General features: G+C 40.4%; 1 pseudogene; it reads left to right on the plus strand.

The window, feature by feature from the left end:
• The first annotated feature begins 6,970 nt into the window (after nucleotides 1–6,970).
• On the plus strand, nucleotides 6,971–8,382 carry LOC101706230 (protein phosphatase 1A pseudogene; annotated as a pseudogene).
• The last annotated feature ends 1,082 nt before the right edge of the window (nucleotides 8,383–9,464 follow it).

Raw genomic sequence — 9,464 nt, forward strand, 5'->3', positions numbered from 1 at the left:
ACATGTGTGTCCTATTTATTTCACTTAAGAGTATGGCCTCAATATGCATCCATTTAGCTATAAATGTCTCTAGTTTCTCATTCTTTATGGCTGAGTAGTACTCCATTTTATAAAAAAAACACATCTTCTTTATCCAGTTTCCAGTCGATGGGCACTTGGGCTGTTTCCAAGCTTTAGCTATTACAAACTGTGCTGCTATAAACATAGGTGCACATATATCGCTGTGGTATGATTCTTTTAATTCTTTGGGGAAGATTCCCAGTAGGGGAATAGCTGGGTCAAATGGGACCTGTAATCCTAGTTCTTTGAGGTATCTCCATACTGATTTCCACAGTGGTTGCACCAGTCTACATTCCCACCGACAATGGAGAAGGGTTCCTTTCTCTCCACACCCCCGCCAGCATTTGATATTTGTTGATTTCTTGATAGCAGCCATTCTTTCTGGGGTGAGGTGGAATCTCAATGTTGTTTTCATCTGCATCTCTCGAATGACCAGTGTGAGATTTTAATTGCTGGGAAGGAACAAGAGACTAGATAAGATGGCTTAAGAGCATCACAAGGAGCAACAGGATTCCACCCTTTGCAGCCTCAAAATTTCAAAAGTGAAAGATTTTTCTTTCAGGAGAGACTCCCAGAACACCATGTTCTGGAATGGAATTGGCCTAGGGAAGTTTTTCCTCAGAATTTGGTTCACAGGCATTGGACCCCTATAGCCCAGTGAAAAGGAACCCTGGTTACTGCTCCAGGTGGCAGAAGACTTTATTGTCAACCACATGGTGCTGGATTTATGTGCATGGAGAATGCAAGAGTTGTGGAGTCAGGAAGGCTTCCACTCAGATTTCAGAAGAAGGCCTGGGAGGCCAGGCAATGTGCCCCTGAGAGGTCAATGTGTGAAGCTGTGAGTGTGAAGCCAAAGGTGCAGTGGAGACCCCAGAATTTTGAAGAAGTCAGGAATGTGGATCTTCCAAAGAAAGCTGCAAAGAGGGAGCAGAGCCAGCCCCAGAGAGAAGTTATGGGAGCTACAACCACTAGAAATGCCGTAAAGATGGAACCACCCAAACCCTTTGGAGTTCACAACTTGCCACAGATTGCTAGGGTTGCTAGAAGTGGAACTGTGGGATTTAATATTTGTCCTGCTGGATTTTGGACTTGCTTTGGTCCCATTCCTTTGGAATGAAAATGACTATCTCATGCCATTGAATGTTGGAAGTGTTTAACTTTCTTTTCACTTGTACAAGGACTTGCAGCTAACAGTTTGCCTTAAATCTCAGAGGAGTCATTGGACTTGGAATTTTTTTTTTTGGTACCAGGGATCGAACTCAGGACCTTGTGCTTGCAAGGCAGATGGCGGGAACCACTGAGCTAAATCTCCGGCCCTGGACTTGGAATTTTTAGCAATGCTGAAACTGTTAGGAGTTTTGCAACTCTTAGAGATATACTAAATGCCTTTTGCATAAAGGGATGCACATGAATCTTTGGGGGGTCAGAGGCAGAATGTTATGGTTTGTGTCTTGATATCTCTCCAAAGCCTCAGGTGGTTTTAGGGCTTTTTCAGAATGACTGAAGGCCAGGGATTTAGCTCAATGGCTTCCCACCTGCCTGGCAAGCACAAGGTCCTGAGTTCGATTCCTGGTACCAGGGAAAAAGAAAAGTAGTGGCTGAATCTAGAGTGTGTGATCCTGGGATTAAGGGTATGTGATTACTAAATCTGTCCACTAATTGGTTTGTCATCACCCTAATCCCGGTAGTCTGGCTATGATAAAAGAGTAGAAAGATACTGTTAAGGTCCCTTGTTGTTTTGCTACTTTCAGTCCACCATGAACTGTTTCTCCTCTTCCATGTGCTACCTACCCTGCCTTGGAGCCAACCAACTATGAACTGAAACCTCTACAAACTGTGAGCTAAATAAACCTTTCCTCCCTTAACTTGTGGGTGTTGTGTATTTTGTCTCAGCAATGAGAAAAGTAACTAACATAACTTTATACTTGTGGCCAGGGATTTAGCTCAGTGGTTCTGTTGCCTGCCTTGCAAGGCTTCCAAGTTCGATCCCTGGTACCAAAAAAAAAAAAAAAAAAAAAAACAACAAAAAAACAACTTTATACTTGTTTGTTGGCATTCTGCAGGGATTCAACTACCAAAACAACCATAATCAGTAAAAAATAATGGTCCTCCGGCTATACTTTATACTTCATTTTATTTTTTGGGTACTGGGGATCAAACTCAGGACCTTACACTTGCAAAGCAGGTGCGGTGCCACTGAGCTAAATCCCCAGCCCTGTACTTTGTATTTCAAAGTGCTGATATCTAGATGAATTTATAATAGTTAAGCTCATTGCCCCCACTACAATACTAATGTCATTGAACATATTAAAGTTTGGAGACCAGAACTAAAAAGGTAACTGGTCTAAGAGGATAGCTAATATTTTCTCCCTGGCTCTCCAAGTTCAACAAAATTCCAGGACATGAGGGAACCTTTTCTACAGGAACCTTTTCTACAACACAGATTGTCTAACATAGTAGAAAACGAATAAATGAATAAATAATCTGTAAGTACAAGTACACATGTAGTTCTTTCTTCTATCTGTCTACCTATCTCTCCATCTCTCAATCTATATACCTATTTTCTTGTATATCTAATAGAATTTTGGGTTATACAAATATACTTTTAATGAAACCTCTTTCCTTATGCTACAGATACACATTGCCACTTAAAATTAGTTTCTCAAGTCATGAGTTATGTTTGTTTACCTACCATTTCCTTTAATAATTCTTTCTTCTTAACTTTATTCAAGTTTTATCTGTCCTTGTATTCATTATGCCATTTAACCTTGTGAGAAACCTTATTGATTAAACCCATGTTTATGCCATTTCTGTTTAGAATGTATGACCCATATAATTTGTTACATAAAACTAACATTTTAAATGTACTAATGCCAATCAAATGTGCTTATGTTGTATAACATATAGATTTTAAACTTTTATATAAAGTATAACATTTCTGCTTTTTTCTATTTTTAAAATTTTGACTTCTTGTAGGTCCGAGCCCATACTAGAAACACAGTGAAGTCGATCTGTAATTATTTATTGAATGAAGAAAGGAATGAATATTTGAGGTTTGTTGAGAAAACCAGGAGAGGATCATTTTGACTTAAAATATTAAATTATCATTATGTCTCAGTGTGATGCTGTGGTTAGGGCAGAAAGTGAAATTGAAATGGCTTTGAGATCTCCCCAAGAGATTGGTGGAGCATATGTCTCAGTGTGTCTAGGTGGGTCATGGAAGTGTGGCCTTGGCATCTATGCCTGGACCCTCACCCCTTTTTCTCTGGCACTGCTACCCTATTATATTTCCAGGCTCCCATGAGCTACAAGGCTTTGTTTCACTGTGCCATAGCCCAATGACATTTCTGGTTTGGAGCCAGCTAATTAATTCCAGACTGAAAACCGTTGAAATTGTCAGCTAAATTAAATCTCTCCTCCTTTAAGTTGTGTGTGTTGGTTAATGTCTTACAATAATGTAAAGCAGGCTATAATTATTACCAGAGAAGTGGGAACATTACTGTGACTGATCCTGATCATGTGGTTTATAAAGCTTTGAAACTGATTTGTGGAAGGAGTTTGGAAAGCTTTGGAGATGTGGGCTAGAATAGACCTAGAGTGCTATAAACAGAGCTTGGTGAGAGTTCAGATCAGAACTCAGAAGACCAGAATGCTGATAGGAATGTGGGCAATAAAGGCCGAATTTCATTTCAGTTGGGAATAATGACTCCACTGGCAGTTTGACTATTATGCACTGATTGCACTGATATTATGTCGTATTATACACTGATTGAAAATATCATGTCATATTATGCACTGATTGAAAATTTGTCTTCATTTTCTCCATATGTTAAGACTTTGCAGGAGTCTAAGATTAAGGGCAGTGGACTATTTGATCTGATGAAGGAAATTTCATGACAGCTCAACAGTCAGGCTACAACATAGGGATTACTGCTTATATTTAGCTAGATTTAAAGGGAGACTCAGGGATAAAAGCCAGAAAAAAAATTTGGAAAATGTAAATTTGGCCCAGTAGGAACCAAGTGGAAAGTTGGAGCCAAAAGAGGTGTGGTTGTTGAAGACATTAGCACTATGTTATAAAGGACCAAATATCATGTACAGAGACAAGAAGAAAGATGTCATGAAAACATCTCAAAAAAAAAAAGTAAGATGCCACCAATTACAGACTCAAGGATACAAGACTGTAAAGCTTTCACTTCAGAAGAAAGTCCCTGGAACATCTGCTTAAGAAGGGCCTCCTAGAGAATTGAATGCTAAAGATTTCTTTACTCCACTCAGCTATCCAGGTTCTCAGAAGATGCTGTAGCCATGGTCCAAGGGGGGCTTACTACTACCTACACTGTTATCAGATATTGGAGTCATCCATTTTATGTTGGTTTCACCAACAGGCAGAATGCAAGGGTTGTGAAGTAAGGAAGGCTTTGACTCAGATTTCAAAGGAAGATCTGGAAGGTCAGGAAAGGACCCCTTGAGAGGGCAGTGTGTGCAGCTGTGCAAAAGAAGTTAAAAGTACAGTGGAGGCCTCAGGGAGTCGAAGGTGCCAGGAATGTGGAACATCAGGCGAGGCAAACTAAAGGCTGTGGGTGGAAGAGCCAGCCCAAGAGAGGACATATAGGCTGCAAACAACAGGGCATAAGAATGGGCCTCACTAACCCCTTGGAACTCACATGTTACCCTGACAAATATGAAGTTAGAGACTTCTGTTTGCCCTCTGGGTTTCAGTCTTGTTTGGTTTTATTCTTTTTTATTCCCCTATTCCTTCTTTTTTGGAATGTGAATCTTTACCTTAAATACTATAACTTGAGATTGTGTAATATGTTTTTTTTATTTTAAAAAATTCATAGATAAGAGTTTGCCATGGATATCAGAAGAGACTGGGACTTGGACTTTTGAAAAATACTGAAACTGCTGAAACTTTGGGGAAGGAAATGCAACATTTCCAGTTGTACACCAGATACCTATATTATGTTAGGTGGAATTATGTACTAACAATTGCCTTTGTTTGGAGATTGTCACATAAGGTTACAAGTTGATAAGAGGTGGGATTTGGTGGTTAGGGGAGAGTATCAACTTCAACTGACTTTGATGTCCTCCCCAGGAATGGGTGGTTCACATATGTGAGTGCGTCTAGGTGGGTAATGGGGCTGTGGCTCTGGGGCCTGTGTCTGGTCCTTTTGTCTTCATCCTGGACATTGTTCCCCTGCTGTGCTTGTTAGCCACCATGAACCACGTGGCTTTGCTTCATCACACCAGCCCACCACAACTTAGAGACAACATAAGGAAGAAAGAAACTGACTGGACTGAAAACACCTGAAAATGAGCTAAATTAAATCTCTCCTCTTTTAAGTTGTGGGTGTTGATTAATGTGTCAGAACACTCAAATGTTAACTATACACCATTAGGCAAATGTACACAATATGAGTAATGGCTACAGTTTTTCTTTTATCTGGGTAATGTTTTTTGAGCAACTTGGTAATGTATTGTGAAAGTTGGATTTATTGATATCAAGATTTTTTGATAGAGAAAGAACTAAAGTCATAGAAAAAAATTACTTTTCTGGGAATCCAAATGTCAGTTACCCATCCCCATGTCAAACCATGGTTTTAAAGATTTGACTTCTTAACTCCCTTAGATTCATCTCACTTTTCTACCAAGTGAAGAAATCAGGTAGACAAGTCTTTAAAGACCCTTCCACTTCTAAACTAGTAGAAATTATTATGGACAAATTTTGGACTCATCGCGCCTAGAGGCACAGCTTAAACTTTATTAGGGACACTCTAACTTTTAACATTGAGCAGATGTTAGACTTTGAGAAAAAGTGAGCAGAGTTTTTAATGAAAATCAAGTTGAGAATAAAGAAAATAAATATAATTAAAATTCCAGAACAACTATAAAGTAGAAAATTTATTTCTCTTTAATTCATTTCCTATGCTTCTTTTCTGGGAGGTTATGGCTGTTCAAGGAACAAGAAGATCAAGCTTTATTTAATTGTGTTCTCTCTCTCTCTCTCTCTCTCTGTCTATCTCTCCCTCTCTTTCTCTCATTTAGTATGCCAGCTCATTTATCATTTTACCTTCTTTTTCTTACTATCATTAAAATGATTCTAAATATATTAACAGAAAAAACAATTAAAACATTACTAACCATAGTCGTGAAAAAGCTCATAATTCCCTGAATGGTTGAAGAAAGATTATTTTAGTTGTCAAGATAGCCTAATAAATTCATTTGTCTTATATCTAATCCTTATGTAGTTACCTTCACTTTCTCAAGTGAAAGTTAGTGAAAAAGGTGGTTATTTCTCAGAAAACAATGAAAAGGTTTAGGAATATTTAGTTTCTTCCTTTAACAACTTTTTTTCTCAAAAATATGGTGTACTTTACTGAACGTTGAAAAGTAGGTTTTACTCACAGAATTTTTTACCTATAACTCCCCCAAATATGAAATAGGAATTAGTTGAATTATAAAAGTGATTTAAAAAGTGATGAAATCATTTATATCTTAGATCAAAAAGGGTCTAGTCAGGAAACAAACAAAACAAGTCCCAATAATTTAAACAAAGAAAATTTAATATACAATGAGGAATTTTAAATAATTTTATATAGAGCGCAGTGGTGTCCGCGCCGGCCGGCTAGGGAGGCTTCGGGTGCCCGGTGGTTGCGGCTCGGGAACGGGCGGCTGGGGAGCGGGGTGGGGGGACGCCAGGCAGGTGGGGCGCGAAAGCGATGCGTCCTCGGCTCTTCCTCCTTCTCCTCCGGGTCCCGGTCTCCGCCGCCCGCCACGACGCCCGGATGATCTGAGCCGCGAGGGCGCCGAGAGCCGGGGGCCCGGACGCAGCCCGGCTCCTCCCGCCGCCTCCCCGCCCGCCGCCGCCGCGGTGCCCCCTCCGCGCCCCCACCCTGGCCGCTGTCGCCGCTTAAGCCGACCAGGGACCCGCCCGCCTGCGGCTCCTCCGGACCTAGAGGATCAAGACATAATGGGAGCATTTTTAGACAAGCCAAAGATGGAAAAGCATAATGCCCAAGGGCAGGGTAATGGGTTGCGATATGGGCTAAGCAGCCTGCAAGGTTGGCGAGTGCAAATGGAGGATGCACACACGGCTGTGATGGGCTTGCCAAGTGGACTTGAAACATGGTCATTCTTTGCTGTGTATGTTGGGCATGCTGGTTCTCAGGTTGCCAAATACTGCTGTGAGCATTTGTTAGATCACATCAACACTAATCAAGATTTTAAAGGATCTTCAGGAGCACCTTCTGTGGAAAATGTAAAGAATGGAATCAGAACAGGTTTTCTGGAGATTGATGAACACATGAGAGTTATGTCAGAGAAGAAACATGGTGCAGACAGAAGTGAGTCTACAGCTGTGGGTGTCTTGATTTCTCCCCAACATACTTATTTCATTAACTGTGGAGACTCAAGAGGTTTACTTTGTAGGAACAGGAAAGTTCACTTCTTCACACAAGGTCACAAACCAAGTAATCCACTGGAAAAAGAACGAATTCAGAATGCAAGTGGCTCTGTAATGATTCAGCGTGTGAATGGCTCTCTGGCTGTGTTCAGGGCCCTCGGGGATTTTGATTACAAATGTGTCCACGGAAAAGGTCCTACAGAGCAGCTTGTCTCACCAGAGCCTGAAGTCCACGATATTGAGAGATCTGAAGAAGATGATCAGTTCATTATTCTTACATGTGGTGGTATCTGGGATGTTATGGGAAATGAAGAGCTCTGTGATTTTGTAAGATCCAGGCTTGAAGTCTCTGATGATCTTGAGAAAGTTTGCAATGAAGTAGTTGACACCTCTTTGTATAAGGGAAGTTGAGACAACGTGAGTGTGATTTTGATCTGTTTTCCTAATGCACCCAAAGTATCTCCAGAAGCAGTGAAGAAGGAGGCAGAGTTGGACAAGTACCTGGAATGCAGAGTAGAAGAAATCATAAAGAAGCAGGGGGAAGGCCTCCCAGACTTAGTCCATGTGATGCACACATTAGCAAGTGAGAACATCCCCAGCCTCCCACCAGGGGGTGAATTGGCAAGCAAGCGGAATGTAATTGAAGCCGTTTACAATAGACTGAATCCTTACAAAAATGATGACACTGACTCTACATCAAATGATGATATGTGGTAAAACTACTCATCTAACCATGGAGTTTACCTTCACCTCCAAAGGAGAATACAGCTCAACTTTGTTGAACCTTTTAACATCCATCCTCAACTTTAAGGAAAGGGACATGACTTGGGTGAGAGTGATTACACCAGAGAACTTCAGCAGTACAACAGCTAGCCCAGAACTGATTTTTGTTTTTGTAAATTTGAGACTTATATAAACACGATTTCAAACCATAATTCATGTTGTAAATCAGACTCTAGCAATTTTTGTTGTATGATTTTTTTTGTAAAGTGTAATTGTCCTTGTACAAAATGCTCATATTTAATTATGAACTGCTTTAAAATCACTATCAAAGATATAAGAAATGTTTGGCTTGTTGTGTGATGCAATAGTCCTTTCAAGTCATGTTGTGTTTGGAACAGATTAGAAGATACACGAACAACGCCAGACACACTCAGCCATCTCATCTTCAATAAAGGAGCCAAACACCCTCACTGGAGGAAAGATAGCCTCTTTAATAAATGGTGCTGGAAAAATTGGACTTCACCTTGCCAAAGATTAAAACTAGACCTGTATCTCTCATCATTGCACTAAACTAAAATCAAAATGGATTAAAGATCTAAATATTAAAATAGAAATTCTGAACCAGTTGGAACAGAGGTTAGGTAGAACCCTTGAAGACATCGGTGTGAGAAAAGATTTTATGAACAAAACCTCAGTTGCCCGTGAACTAGCACAAACAATCAACAAATGGGATCTCTTCTTATTAAAAGGCTTCTGCACAGCAAGAGAAACCACCAGCAGTGTGAAGAGACAACCCACAATGTGGGAAAAAATCTTCACCTGCTCTTCCTCAGACAAAGGTCTACTATCTCGAATCTATAAAGAACTTAAAAAGATCAGACCTCCCAAATTTAAAGACCCAATCCAAAAATGGGCATCTGAAATGAGCAGACATTTGTCAGACAAAGAAGTAGAAATAGCAAATAAATACATGAAAAAATGTTCAACATCACTGGTCATTCAAGAGATGCAAATGAAAACAATGCTGAGATTCCACTTCAATCCAGAAAGAATGGCTGCTATCATGAAATCAACCAATAACAAATGCTGGTGGGGCTGTGGGGAAAGAAGAACCCTGCTCCACTGCTGGTGGGAGTGTAGACTGGTGCAAGCACTGTGGAAATCAGTATGGAGCTACCTCAAAGAACTAGGACTGGAAGTCCCATTTGACCCCGCTATTCCACTGCTGGGGATCTTCCCCAAAGAATTAAAAGAATCATACCACAGTGATATATGT

The sequence above is a fragment of the Heterocephalus glaber genome, unplaced genomic scaffold (assembly GCF_053883595.1).
Source record: "Heterocephalus glaber isolate CG9 unplaced genomic scaffold, H.glaber_assembly_v1.0 deba00001497, whole genome shotgun sequence".
Taxonomy (NCBI): Eukaryota; Metazoa; Chordata; class Mammalia; order Rodentia; family Bathyergidae; genus Heterocephalus; species Heterocephalus glaber.